The sequence below is a fragment of the Antechinus flavipes genome, chromosome 4, assembly GCF_016432865.1.
Source record: "Antechinus flavipes isolate AdamAnt ecotype Samford, QLD, Australia chromosome 4, AdamAnt_v2, whole genome shotgun sequence".
NCBI lineage: Eukaryota > Metazoa > Chordata > Mammalia > Dasyuromorphia > Dasyuridae > Antechinus > Antechinus flavipes.
This window is the reverse complement of record NC_067401.1, coordinates 267495547-267511297: the sequence shown is the minus strand read 5'-3', so window position 1 is coordinate 267511297 and position 15751 is coordinate 267495547. Positions and strand designations below refer to the sequence as shown.

General features: G+C 32.8%; 1 pseudogene; it reads left to right on the top strand.

Moving 5' to 3' along the window:
• Positions 1-3968: 3968 nt before the first annotated feature.
• Positions 3969-8610, top strand: LOC127561505 (ubiquitin-like-conjugating enzyme ATG3; annotated as a pseudogene).
• Positions 8611-15751: the final 7141 nt, after the last annotated feature.

Genomic DNA, 15751 nt, shown 5'->3' with positions numbered 1-15751 from the left:
AAAAATCAATTACTGATCATCTTCAACCAACTTGGCAGTGTGACTGAAAATTAAGCCTACAGCATCGTTTCATTAGCACCGTGTTCTAGCCCAGTTCTTAGCTATTGGTTTCTGACTGGAACATTTTTTATTTAAGAAAATTATTTCCAGTTACCTTGACTTAATTGGTATCAGAATCTCCTTTCTCCCCTCATATAACACTTGCCTATGTGGCAAAATGTAGGGTGTTAAAATAAAATTGGTTATTCTTTGTGAGTGTGGATTTCTCATACAAGCTAGAAAACTTGTAAAAGTTAACACTTTTTGAAAAATTATGATGATAATTTGACACCTCATTACAAACCTTCTCAAAGACAGGGCATGCCTTTCCAAAACATGTTTGTCCTTGGTCAATGTGGCTGAATTTTTTCTTTTTAGCAGGAGGGGAAGGGCAAGTGAAACCCTATCCAATGAGAGGCAAATTGAGAAATAATCAAAAGGGACCCGGGTGTTGATCATCTGAGAAAAGTAGAAGCATAGAAAGTTCATTCTCCCAAGTTAAACCACATAATTAAAAGGGAAAATTCAAAGAATCAACTTAAATTTCTTTGGATTTATTTATCAAGTAATTGAATTTGGTCCTTGAGGAAATTTTCTGGACTTGTGATGGATAGTCTTGGATAGCAGATTTGTACCCCTCCAAAAAACCTTAGATTTAATTTATCTTGTATCTACTCTAACTCTCTTATTTACATATAAGAAAAATGATATACAGAAATGTTAAATTATTTATCCAAAATCATCTTGATCCTAAATAATACAGAAAAATGTGAACCTAGGTGTTTGATTTTAAAGTCAGAGCCCCTGTGACAACCAAGTGGCAAAACAAGTAGAGCCATGGAAATGAAATTCAGAAGATCCAAGTTCAAATCTTATCTTCAGAACTTACTAGCTGGATGACCCTCAACAAGTCACTTAAACTTTGTTGAGCTAAGTTTTCTCTTTTGTAAATGGGAATAAAAATAACACCTACCTCCCACACTTGTTGTAAGGACAAAATTAGATAATATTTTTAAAGCATGTTTCAAATCTTAAAACTATCTAGAAACACTAGATATTATTGTTGTTTTTACTGTTATTATTATTATTTTTCCATCATACCATGATGATGCTCAAATGAGAAAGGCAGTTTCCATGTATTTAGATAACACATAAAGTGTAATCACTTTAAGAATATTTTAAGATCTCTAATCTCAAATCATTCTTATCTAGCTTCAGCATGTAATACTTATTCAGATGTCCAGTAAAGACTTACTGTTTTTCAGAAGTATATAGAAAGTTACTGAGGTTATATTCTATGTGAGCTGTCGAACACTATTAGTAAGTAAAACACTAAATGTTAAAAACAAATTATGAAATGTTTGAAGAGCAAAGACTTTTCAATGTTTGTATTTGAAGCTAAAGTAATACTTTTGTGAGTTGAAATCCATAGTATTGAGATACATAGCATTGAGATCTAAATGGAATGGCATTCATAATAATAAGCATATTACTCATCATTTCATACTTTATATGGATATATAAAAGATAATAGGATTGTTTTTTAAAAAATCATGAAAGCAATATTTATGGACCATAAGGCAGAAATAATTGGCAAAGAAAAAAATAACAAAACCAAACTTTGAGTCCATGATTTATAAATCTCACCTAAAAAGCAAAAGAGAAAGAATAATTCATTGACAATTGAAATACAGGAAATACACAGGAAAATACACAGGAAAAAATTGCCAAGAAGAAGAGAAGCAAAAAAGCAATGACAATACAAAAAGTAGTGTGATCTCTACACAGGTAAAAAACATTTTGGTCTTGAAGACTGGATAGAAACTGGAGAGATAATTAATGGATTAAAAGTTTCCCAGAAGAATACAACAGCAACAGAATTAATAGAAAGAATGTGTTACTTGATCTTCTGAACAGATATCTAAGTGCCAAGTGAAATGATACTTATTTGACAGAGAAGACTGGCGAGACTTACATGAACTGATGCTAAGTGAAATGATCAGAACCAGGAGATCATTATATACCTCAACAATGATACTGTTTGGAGGATGTATTCTGATGGAAGTGGATCTCTTCAATAAAGAGAGCTAATTCAGTTTCAATTGATCAAAGATGGGCAGAAGCAGCTACACCCAAAGAAAGAACACTGGGAGATGAATATAAACTGCTTGCATTTTTATTTGTCTTCCCGGATTATTTATACCTTCTGAATTCAATTCTCCCTGTGCAACAAGAAAACTGTTCAGTTCTGCACACGTATATTGTATCCAGGATATACTGTAACCTATTCAACATGTAAAGGATTGCTTGCCATCTGGGGGAAGGGGTGGAGGGAGGGAGAGGGAAAATCGGAACAGAAGTGAGTGCAAGGGATAATGTTGAAAAAAAAATTACTCTGGCATGAGTTCTATCAATAAAAAGTTATTTAAAAAAAAAGAAAGAAAAAAAAAAGAAATGATACTTATTTGTTGGTGAAGTTGTGAACTGATCCATCCCTTCTGGAGGGCAATTTGGAACTAAGCACAGAGAGCTATATAACAGTGTATACCTTTTAGTCCAAGAATGTTGCTTTCAGGTCTGTATCCCAAACAGATCATGAAAAAGAGGAAAGGATCCATTTGTGCAAAAACGTTTATAGTATCTCTTATTTGGTAACAAGGAATTGAAAATTGAATGGAGGCCCATCAATTGGGGGATTGATGAATAAGCTAAATTATATGATTACAAAGGAATATTATTGCTCTATTATGGTGAGCAAGTTGATTTCAGAAGTCTGAAAAGATTTATATGAATTGATGCTGAATAAAATGAGCAGAACCAGAAGAATACTGTACACATGAACAGCAAGATTGTGTGAAGATCAGCTATCCCAGACTGAGCTCTTTTTAGCAATTCAGTGATCCAAAACAATTCCAATAAACTTTGAATGAAAAAATGTCATCTGAATCCAGCAGAGAGCTATGGAGACTGGATGCAGATTATTCTATTTCCACCTTTTGTTTTGTTTTATTTCTTTTTCATAGTTTTTGTTCTGTTTTTACTTTCTCAATATAACTGATGTGAATATATATTTATCACCTACCTCAGATTTCTTGTTGCCTTGGGAAATTGGGAGGTAAGGAACAGAAGGGAAAAAAATGTGACTCAAAAATCTTAGAAAAATTTATGTTGAAAACTATCTTTACATGTAATTAGAAAATACAATAGTATTAAAAAGACAAAAATATATAAAATGAAAAATTTTTCATTAAAAATGAAAAATAAAATGAACTAATAATGAAAAAATAAAATTAAAAATAAATTTTGGTGAAATATTCTTTAAAATTTTTAGCAATAGCAGTAAGAGGTATAAAAAATTAAAAAGATAGAGATTTGCAAGGAAGACCCAATTATATAATTTGAGAAATTGAAAGGACCTTATTGGTCATATGATAAAGCATACTTAAAAAGAATGTCCAGTATAACATATCATTTCCAAATGGATAAGTAGGGGGAAATTTTGAATAAGTACTTGTTCTCAACAGAAAAATCACAAATCATTTAAAACATTTTTTTTTAATTCTGACTTTAACAGTCATTAAATAAAATGGCCTTTTCCACATACATAGTAGAATGAGGGCAGGGAAGATTTTATTTAGAACTGCAGATATCTATTACATATAGATTAATTTTTTTCTTTTAAAATACAAAATAAATACAACCCTTTCAAAAAAGAGAGGAAAAGAAAGAATAGATGGATTTCTCCAAAAGAGACTTTAAGAGGAGTAAAATTCAACAATAACAATAATAAGAAAATTTTTCTACAAGTGACAAGGAAAAGATGTTCAAATGGGAAGGAAAGAAAATTTGTATATTAATGTAAACATTTTACATAGAATCCCTAAAAAAAACTGTCAATCTTACAATCAGAAATAAATAATTGTTACAATATGGCAAAGAAAGAAATTGTAGAAAAGAAATTACAGGAACGATGTGCCCAGAGTAAACAACATAATATTATTAAAAAAAAAAAAGGGGGAGAGAGGAATAAATATTAGACTTTGGTAGTAACAAAAGTGTAATTAAACTTGGCTTTATGTTCCCTTCATATATGCAACTCTCTACTAATAAAATCTCCATATTTATCTACTCTTTTCAATGATAAATTGTGAGAGCATACCTCACGTATTCAAGGGATAATATTTAATTTTATTATTGTTTAGATCCTTTTTGATAAATAACATTGCTTTTAATTATGTTCTCTAAGTAACTATTACAAGCAAATACCCTCAAATCTACTTCTGCTATTGCAAACTCACAGAGTATGAGAGTCAAAGCTGTGGTACAAATATAAACAGTAGAGATCACTACAGAGAAGCATTAGATTTAGCCTGGTGTGATCATTTTAATAGCACAATAATTTCAATAACACTCCCATCATCTCTATAATGAAACTTGTAATAAAGATTAAAATAGGAAATACACAATTCTACATAATCAACTAACATAGCAACTGGATCTTAGATCTGTTAACATTCTGTACCAATGATTCATCTCATATGCAATGAAGGAAGCAAAAATGGAGATTTTTTTTCTTAGTTCTCCAAATAAAAGTCAGGTCATCATAATTATATAGCATCTAGAATAATTTCTTTTGTTTTTATTGCTGTAATTTTTATGTAAGAAAGAAAACTTCCCAAAGATGAAGTGGGGGAGGCAAAAGTAGCTTGCAGTTCTTCTGTAAAAGATATAGGGGTTTTATTCACCTTCTATCGCAATTTGAATTAAAATGGGATTTAGAAGGCCAAAGTTAAAGAAAGCAATTTTGGATTTTACTCTGCACTACACTATCAACAATTTGTTCTCTATTGGAACTTCATCTTTAATTTTGTCACGTTTATCATGTTTAATTTTCAATGCCATTTGTTAAATATGACTTTGATAAGTGTTAATAGAAAGGAAACTAGAACATATTTTATTGTCTAATTCATATGAGAATAGTAAAAGAACTAGAAAAGTTGAACCTGGAGAAGACAAGATTTGGGATACATAATAACATACCCATAATTAAATTTGAAATAGGATTAGATTTTTTTCTATAAAACAGAATGAGGAGTAATGGGTGGAATTGCTAAAAAGAAAATGTGTGCTTTATGTTTAAAAAAGAAAAAGAAAATCCTATAACAAGAGCTGTCCAAAAGAGTTCCTTCAATAGTAGTGTATTATATTTTTTTTGGAAATTATTATTCAGATGCTCCAATAAATATTTATATACAGTAGATATTTCTTTCATGTATAAATTTGACTAAATGGTTGTTGATGTCACTCCCAACTCTTAAATTCCCGAATTTAGTAAACTAGTTTTATCCCTGGCCATAAATTTCAGAGCTGTTTTAATTAGTATTCCTCATTAATTATAATTGAAAGAAATCTCTCATTAGACTATTAATATATAATTATATTGAAAACTATTCATTTCTGGGACCATTTATCCATTAACGACTATTCCTGTTATATTATTTTATTTAATTTCCTAAATGCCTTAGATGACAAAATCATTCCATGTGTGAAAATATTGTATTTTATTTGAGTTTTTCTTCTTGTTCTCATTTCATCAATTTCATTTGCTAAAAATATTTTTCAACTATTAACATAAGATCATAGATGTGGAATTGTTGTCAAAGGCCACCTAGTTCAACCTTCTCTTTTTAGAAATCAGAAAATTTTGTGTAGGGAGGCTAAGTGATTTGTCATGTCACTCAACTAGTAAGTCTCAGAGATTAGATTTTAGCCCATTTCTTCTGAAGCAAGTAATTTTTTCTACTACCATAGACTATGATCTCTCCTAGGCTGCTTTTATTTAGACTTCACGTTAGTCATCAATATGAAAGATACCTTCATTCAGCATCATCCAATTTATTAATAAAAATATTTTTCATAGGAATGAAGAATACTTTGGAATTATTGTGCATGTGATATAAAATATTGATTTAAATTTATTTTCTTCCATATAATTTGACAGTTTTCCAATCAGATTTTATCAAATAGACAGCTATTTTTAAGTGGTACAAGTTTGCTATTGATCTATCTCTGGATTAGTGAGTAATATTGCTTATCTAATTTATTACAATACTGTTTTTTTTTTAAGTATCAAATAATTTTGGTGATTAGTATTCCATTATGAAATTTGATATCTGGAAATGTAAATTTTATTTCTTCTTATTTAAAAATTTCCCTGCACTCTAGATCTTTTATTTTCCCAAAGAGTTGTTATTTGGCCAAATTCTACAACATTAATGTATTTGTGCATTCCTTAAAGCATTCCTTTTGATAAACAAATCTAGCATTGTATGTACATGTCTTCTTCTTTTTTTTTTTTTTATTAGATTGACTTTCCTATATTTAAGCATTTCTTTACCTCTTTGGAATGGGATTTCCCTTTCTAAAATTTCAATTTTGTTGTTATTTTTATATAGGCATTTTTATGATATTGGTGGATTTAATTTATATCGAATTAGTTTCTTGGAACTTGATTTTTTTTAGATTGATTTTATTGCCAATTATGTAGAGATCTTCAAATAAATCATCATGCCATTCTTATATAAAGAGGGGTAATTGGATTTAAACTTTGACAATGTATACACTTTTAATTTATTTACTCTTGTCCAAGTACTATTTTAACATTTATAGAAACATTTAAAAAGTAGTAGAGAGGGAGGCATCCTTGCTTTACACTTGCAAGGGAAATAATTCTACTATTACTCCAATACAATTGATACTAGTTTTAGAAATATATTAAAATTCATTTTTTAATTTAAAAAAAATTTTAAGTTTACCTATGGCTCTGCATTTTGACATGTAGCATAAATAAAGGTCATTTGTCATTTTCTGCATTTATTAATAAGTTATTTGGTTACGAAAGCTGTTTTTTTAAAAGAAGATTGGTTAAATTAATTTTCTCATTTTAATGCATATTTTCACAACCTACAGTATTCCAACTTGGTCATAATGATTTTTAAGAGATATTGTTTTTATTTTAGAGATCTTGAGATGCAAGACTTTTTGCTATGCATGTTTAATATTTTTATATCAACACATGGAAAATTTTAGATAGAGCATTAGACTTCAAATTGTGATGATTCAAATTTGATTCTGACCATTGACATTTGCTCCTGGATTCCTGAGGTTGTCAGGACTGCCCCCCATTTCTATTTAATTATTTAGATTTTATTTTCTAGATACCTTAAAATCATTGTTTTATGTTTTGGTGATAGTATTATATGTAAAGTTCTTTACTAAGTAATCCATTCATTTTAAATTATGTTTTTTAGCATATTCTTGAGAATAAAAATTCTCACAATTTTTATTTGTTCTCAGTTTGGATATTTCCTTACACATTTTATTTTGTATAATTTATACAGTAAATGCAAGGTAATATGAGGGAAGGGGAAGATAACACATTTTAAGCATGCCATTACAAAGACACAGCAATAAAGAGAAAATAAAGATAAGAAAGCTCAGTTTGGTTGATATGTAAAGGGCATGGAAGGCTTAAGAAAAGAAGCCCTTGGGATAGAATAAATAGTGGTGAAAAAGAGTGAATCAATTAGGGATGTAAACATATTATTAACATACATCGAGGGGCTATTTTAAATTATGTAACCTAAATTTGTATTGAACCCAATAGGCAGGGGATTATAATTTCTTTCTAGTTTTAATTAGCAATGCATGTATAGAAACCAAGAAAGTTTATTGGGGAACCAATTTAAGGTTGAGTTTTACTGAGAGGTTAGGAGAAACTGAGTATGAGTTAAGGCATAGGAGTGAAGTGAACAGAAGTCTAAACAATCCTGGAGAAATAGTTTAGAAACAGATTGCAAAAGATTTTAAATACCGAAGAATGGAATTTACATTTGATCTTCATACCAGTAGGAAGCCAGTAAAGTTTTGTAAATTATTCATCAGTCACAATCGTTTATCAAGCACTATGTGATGTTATAGGTATTACAGTAGTGACAGAAATAATTAAGGAGATCACCCTGGACAGCAAAATAATATAAAACTTTGAGACTACTCAGTTTTATGTGATAAGGAAGAAAAGAAAAATGAAGAAGAAATAGCAGATATGAAAGAATAAGAATAGAGTGGACTTTGGGAGAAAGATGAAGCTACTCTGGACACAAAGAAAATAATAGAAATTAACTAAGCTAAAAGTGATGTTGGAAATGAAGATGTTATTTAACAAATCCAACCTTATAATCTGTATATCACATATTACAAGTGTCATCAGACTCTAAGACTTGGGTTATTTAGATACAAGGAGCAACAACAACTTTTACAGTAGAACATGTGTAATGACATCAGTCAAGATCAAATGAAGAGAACAATGACCATCAAAAATCACCCTCATGTTCCACCACTCCCCAACTGTTCAGTTCACCCATGCAGATGATAAAAAAAAAAATCATTGAGACAGTTGCAGAAGGTGAAAGAGAACTTGGTATTCATATGTATCTTCTGATTTTCCTGAAATTTTTATAAGCTGTCATTATAAAAAAAGTATACTATTACAAAAGACACTTCTCATTGTAACAAAGAGATAAAACCTATGATAATTTTTATTCTGTTTTTAAAAGATGTAACTCATAGGTGTGTCCATATTCACCAATAAATTGAATTTCTATAATAAAGCGACTCACCTTTATTAAATACAAAACAACAATGAATTTAAAAAGATGTGCCATTATCAGCCTTGTTTATTGAAGACCTAAGTGCAAAGAAAACAAAACAAAATAAAACAAACAAACAAACAAACAACAACAACAACAACAAAAAAAAAAAACATTGTTTTTCTTGTAAAACTATAGTTTACTACATTAAAGACCTGAGGGAGTTTTTCCTTTGGTTGAAATCTGAGACTATCCTGTTCAGCTATGCTCTCAGAGGGATATTTCAATCATTCTGTATTGCTTGGTCCATATTCTGCTCAGTTTCCCTGATTTATGTTTTGCTATCAACTGGGATAAATAACTTTCTTTGATATTTGCTAGGTGTAAATTCATAGTAAAATGAATAATTCATAGAAAATGAAAATAAGTATCAAATTTAGGAAAAGGAGGAACTCATTTTAGCTTGATTCTGAAAATCACATGGCCTAAACTGAAATAGCAAATATAATTCTAGTCTAGTCCCCTTCTGAAAAAAAGTAGAGTGGCCAGATTCTGCTTTCCATCTTTTGCTTCCTTTCTGAGTGGAAAATAGTCTCCATTAGACAAGGGGAGGGAGAAGAGGCTGGGGATGGCTATTCTGCTATGCAAAATTATGTGTGTGGGACAGTAGTATTTCATAGGCATAGAGATAATAAGTGAAAAGGCTTATAATAGAGGACTTTCAGAGGCATAGCCAAGATGTCAGAGATGATACAAATGTTTCTCTCTGACCTTCTCTACATCCTCATACTAATTTTGCTAATCTAGCCTCTGAATCAGCTCTGAACCAGCAGAACCCACAAATATTGGGAGTGAAGAAATTATTAGCAGAAGATAATTTCAAAGGTTGCCAGAAAAGATCTGTTTCAATTGGAAATGGGAGGGAGGTAGCCAAGGACAAGGAGGAGCACAAATGCCAGGGTAGACAGCACAAAATCTCAGGAAGGTGCAGTCTACGTGTGGCAGAGAATACAGGGAGGAAACAAACCAGAAAAGATCTGTTTCAATCAGAAACAGGAGAAAGGCAGCCTAACATAAACAACTGAGAACTAATAGCACAGACAGTGTAAAGTCTGGGATCATGCAGATTCCAAGGATGGTGTGGACTCTGTGTACTGGAGAATCTACGTAGAGGAATTTACAGGAATCTACAGCAGTGTTAGCCACTCTGCCCTAGTTGCTATCCAGTAGATCAGCAGAGAAGTTATGAAACATCCAACACAACATCCAACACAAATACAAAAGATCAATAGTGAACCCCAAAACTCCAGAATTTCACAGGACATGGCCATGTCCACCCAGCACAGGGAGTGAACCAGCACTGACCCTGCACAGCTGCAACCACTTAAAAAACCTTCCCATCCCTAACAGCAGACCTAAACTATCCTGGCTCAAAGCCTGAGCTATATGACCCCCCATTGGTTACTGGGACTGGGCCAGCTCATCTGCCTTTGGGCTCCAACCTGGATCACAAAAAGACAAAACAACCAGGAGGTAGAGCTGATGTCAGAGAGTTTATTTTTTAGCAAAGTTTAGCTTATATCCTTTGTAATAAGGAGGTCCTCTAGGAGCCAGAGGGGTTAAGTCATCTAAGGATTGGTCCATGGAGAAGGAGGGAAGCATGCAAGGCTTCCTGAGATTAAGGAGGAAGGCATGGCACTTGCAGTGGCAAGTGTCACCTCTTAGGGCTAGCTCTATCTCCACAAAACTCTTGGCTACACCTCTACTCTCAGTTCTCACATACTATCCCTGTGCCATGTTCAAAATTCTGCTCCCTTTACACTTAATTTTTTTTTTTTTAATGAGTAAAAATGTATAGAGTACTCTGATGCTAGACAGCTTGGGTGGTGAAAAAGAATAGATTCCAAACCCTGAGGAGGCTAAAGACAGATTATTTCCAGATGAACCCCCAAAAGGTGATATAACCTGGTCCTCATCACGCAAGGCTCTCGTAGAAGAAAATTTAAAAGGATCTTAGAAGAAAACTAGAAGAAAAATTGGGAAAGGAAATGAAAAGGTCTGGAAAATGCATATAACTCATTTAAAGAAGGATTTGATAAAATGGAAAAGGTAAACAAGTCACAGAAAAACAGAATTTGAGAAACAGAAAAAGAAAATGACTCCTTAGAAAACAGAATTTGTGAAATGGAAAAAGAAAATAACTCCTTAAAGAATAGAATTTGTGAAATGGGGGAAAAAATCCATACAAAAAAACAATTCTTTTAAAAATTCAATTGGACAAGTACAAAAAGAAGTAAAAACAGTAAATAAAGAAAATAATTCATTAAAATTCAAAACTGAACAAATGGAAATGAATGACTCAATGAGACAATAAGAATCAGCCAAGCAAAACCAAAAAAAAAAAAAAAAAAAATGATAAAGTAGGAAAAAATGTTAAACACCTAATTGGGAAAACAACTGACCTGGAAAATAAATCTAGCTACTACAAAAAGGGCTGCCACAAACATTTTTGCACATCTGGTTCCCTTTCCCTTCTTTAAGATCTCTTTGGGATATAAGTCCAGTAGTAACACTGCTGAATCAAAGGGTATGCACAGTTTGATAACTTTTTCAGAATAGTTCCAAATTAGTCTCCAGAATGATTGGATTCATTCACAGTTTCACCAACCATGTAACCATGCCCCAGTTTTCCCACATATCCTCTAGCATTTTTCATTATCTTTTCCTGTCATCTTAGCCAAACTGAGAGGTATGTGGTGGTATCTCAGAATTTTCTTAATTCGCATCTCTCTAATCAATAATGATTTGGAGAACCTTTTCATATGACTAGAAATAGTTTCAATTTCTTCATCTGAAAATTATTCATGTCCTTTGACCATTTATCAATTGGAGAAAGGCTTGATTTATTATAAATTAGAGTCAATACTCTATATATATTTGGAAATGGGGCCTTTATCCAGAACCTTTCTTCCCTTCTAATCTTGTCTGCATTAGTTATGTTTGTAAAAAAAAACTTTTTAACTTAATGTAATCAAAATTTGTATTTTATGGTCAATAATGATCTCTAGTTCTTATTTGGTTACAAATTCCTTCCTCCATGGACCCACACTTAACACCATATACCAAGATAAGATCAAAATGGGTCCATGACCTAGGCATAAAGAACGAGATTATAAATAAATTGAAGGAACATAGGATAGTTTATCTCTCAGACTTGTGGAGGAGAAAGAAATTTGTGACCAAAGATGAACTAGAGACTATTACCGATCACAAAATAGAAAATTTTGATTATATCAAATTAAAAAGCCTTTGTACAAACAAAACTAATGCAAACAAGATTAGAAGAGAAGCAACAAACTGGGAAAACATCTTCACAGTTAAAGATTCTAATAAAGGACTCATTTCCAAAATATACAGAGAATTGACTCAAATTTATAAGAAATCAAGCCATTCTCCAATTGATAAATGGTCAAAGGATATGAACAGACAATTTTCAGATGATAAAATTGAAACTATTACCACTCATATGAAAGAGTGTTCCAAATCACTATTGATCAGAGAAATGCAAATTAAGACAACTCTGAGATACCACTACACACCTGTCAGATTGGCTAAGATGACAGGAAAAAATAATGATGAATGTTGGAGGGGATGCGGGAAAACGGGGACACTGATGCATTGTTGGTGGAACTGTGAACGAATCCAAGCATTCTGGAGAGCAATCTGGAATTATGCCCAAAAAGTTATCAAATTGTGCATACCCTTTGATCCAGCAGTGTTTCTATTGGGCTTATATCCCAAAGAAATACTAAAGAAGGGAAAGGGACCTGTATGTGCCAAAATGTTTGTGGCAGCCCTGTTTGTAGTGGCTAGAAACTGGAAATTGAATGTATGCCCATTAATTGGAGAATGGCTGGGTAAATTGTGGTATAAATGTTATGGAATATTATTGTTCTGTAAGAAATGACCAGCAAGATGAATACAGAGAGGCTTGGAGAGACCTACATGAACTAATGCTAAGTGAAATGAGCAGAACCAGGAGATCACTTTACACTTCGATGATATCGTATGAGGATGTATTCTGATGGAAGTGGATTTCTTTGACAAAGACTCAGTTTCAATTGATAAATGATGGACAGAAGCAGCTACACCCAAATAAAGAACACTGGGAAATGAATGTGAACTATTTGCATTTTTGTTTTTCTTCCCAGGTTATTTTTACCTTCTGAATCCAATTCTCCCTGTGCAACAAGAGAACTGTTCGGTTCTGCAAACATATATTGTATCTAGGATATAGTGCAACATATCTGACATATATAGGACGGCTTGCCATCTAGGGGAGGGGGTGGAGGGAGGGAGGGGAAAAATAGGAACAGAAGCGAGTGCAAGGGATAATGTTGTAAAAAAATTACCCTGGCATGGATTCTGTCAATATAAAGTTATTATAAAATAAAATAAAATATTAAAAAAAAAATTCCTTCCTCCTCCACAGGTCTGAGAGGGAAAGTATCCTATGTTCTTCTAATTTATGTATAATCTCATTATTTATGTCTGGATCATGAACAAATACTTGTTTCCAAATTTCCTAGCATTTTCCAATTCAAATAGTAAATTGTTATCCCAAAAGCTAGGGTCTTTGGGTTTGTCAAACACTAGATTGCTTATGTTATTGACTACTTTGTCCTGTGAACCTAACCTATTCCACTGATCATCTAGTCTAATTTTTTAGCCAGTACCAAACATTTTTGATGACTGCTACTTTATAATACAGTTTTAAATCTGTTACAGCTAGGCCACCTTCATTTGATTTTTATTTTCATTAGTCCCCTTGAAATTCTTGACTTTTTGTTCTTCCAGATGAATTTTGTTGTTATTTTTTTCTAGGTCAATAAAATAGTTTCTTGGAAGTTTGATTGGTATAACACTAAATAAATAGATTGGTTTAAGTAGTATTGTCATCTTTATTAATTTTGTAATGGATTGAGGCTTGAGTTGATGCACTGAGGTCCCAAGCACCTGAAACTAAATAGTAATTGGATCATACTCTATTAATATATATGCTTGGAGAAAGAATGGCCCCCGCCAACTCTTTGTGTAAGTCCTGATGTGTTGTATAGGAAATGATGATTTTGGTGGGTGGAGACATGGGAGTGGAGAAGGAAGCAGAAAGAGAGAATGTTGGTTGGTTTCTTGACACAGCTGCTCCCATTGCTATCATGGCCGCCATTCAGCTCCTATCCCCGCTTCATCTGCAATCCCCCTTCACCTCTGCTGGCTGGCTTCCTGTCGCAGCTGCCCATATTGCTATCGCAATCCCCCTTCACCTCAAAAAGAATAAAGATTGAAGATTTTCCCCTTAACCTGAATTCCTGACACCGCCTGGTTTTAAATACTCAGTCATCACATTTGGGGCCCAAGCATGGGAACCAAGGATCCTACTTTCACTGAATAAGTCTCCAGTGACCAGGAACTTAGGTGAGTATAAAAGACAAACAGGGAACTTATTTTCTTTTCTTTTTTTTAAATTTTATTATATTTAATAATAACTTTATATTGACAGAATCCATGCCAGGGTAATTTTTTTTACAACATTATCCCTTGCACTTGCTTCTGTTCTGATTTTTCCCCTTCCTCCCTCCACCCCCTCCCCTAGATGGCAAGCAGTCCTATACATGTTAGATATGTTGCAGTATATCCTAAATACAATATATGTTTGCAGAACCGAACAGTTCTCTTGTTGCACAGAGAGAATTGGATTCAGAAGGTAAAAATAACCCGGGAAGAAAAACAAAAATGCAAATAGTTCAGTTCGTTTCCCAGTGTTCTTTCTTTGGGTGTATCTGCTTCTGTCCATCATTTATCAATTGAAACTCAGGTCTCTTTGTCAAAGAAATCCACTTCCATCAGAATACATCCTCATACAATATCATTGTCGAAGTGTATAATGATCTCCTGGTTCTGCTCATTTCACTTAGCATCAGTTCATGTAAGTCTCTCGAAGCCTCTCTGTATTTATCCTGCTGGTCATTTCTTACAGAACAGTAATATTCCATGACATTCATATACCACAATTTACCCAGCCATTCTCCAATTCATGGGCATACATTGAATTTCCAGTTTCTAACCACTACAAACAGGGCTGCCACAAACATTTTGGCACATACAGGTCCCTTTCCCTTCTTTAGTATCTCTTTGGGGTATAAACCCAGTAGTAGGACTGCTGGATCAAAGGGTATGCACAGTTCGATAATTTTTGGGCATAATTCCAGATTGCTCTCCAGAATGGTTAGATTCGTTCACAACTCCACCAACAATGCATCAGTGACCCAGTTTTCCCGCATCCCCTCCCACATTCATCATTATTTTTTCCTGTCATCTTAGCCAATCTGACAGATGTGTAGTGGTATCTCAGAGTTGTCTTAATTTGCATTTCTCTGATCAATAGTGATTTGGAACACTCTTTCATATGAGTGGTAATAGTTTCAATTTCATCCTCTGAAAATTGTCTGTTCATATCCTTTGACCATTTATCAATTGGAGAATGGCTTGATTTCTCATAAATTTGAGTCAGTTCTCTATATATTTTGGAAATGAGGCCTTTATCAGACCCTTTAATTCTAAAGATGTTTTCCCAGTTTGTTGCTTCCCTTCTAATCTTGTTTGAATTAGTTTTGTTTGTACAAAGGCTTTTTAATTTGATATAATCAAAATTTTCTATTTTGTGATCAGTAATGGTCTCTAGTTCATCTTTGGTCACAAATTTCTTTCTCCTCCACAAGTCTGAGAGATAAACTATCCTAGGTTACTCTAATTTATTTATAATCTCGTTCTTTATGCCTAGGTCATGGACCCATTTTGATCTTATCTTGGTATATGGTATTAAGTGTGGGTCCATGTCTAATTTCTGCCATACTAATTTCCAGTTATCCCAGCAGTTTTTTATCAAATAATGAATTCTTATCCCAAAAGTTAGGATCTTTGGGTTTGCTATAGTTGACTATTCTGTCTTGTGAACCTAACCTTTTCCACTGATCAATTAATCTATTTCTTAGCCAATACCAAAT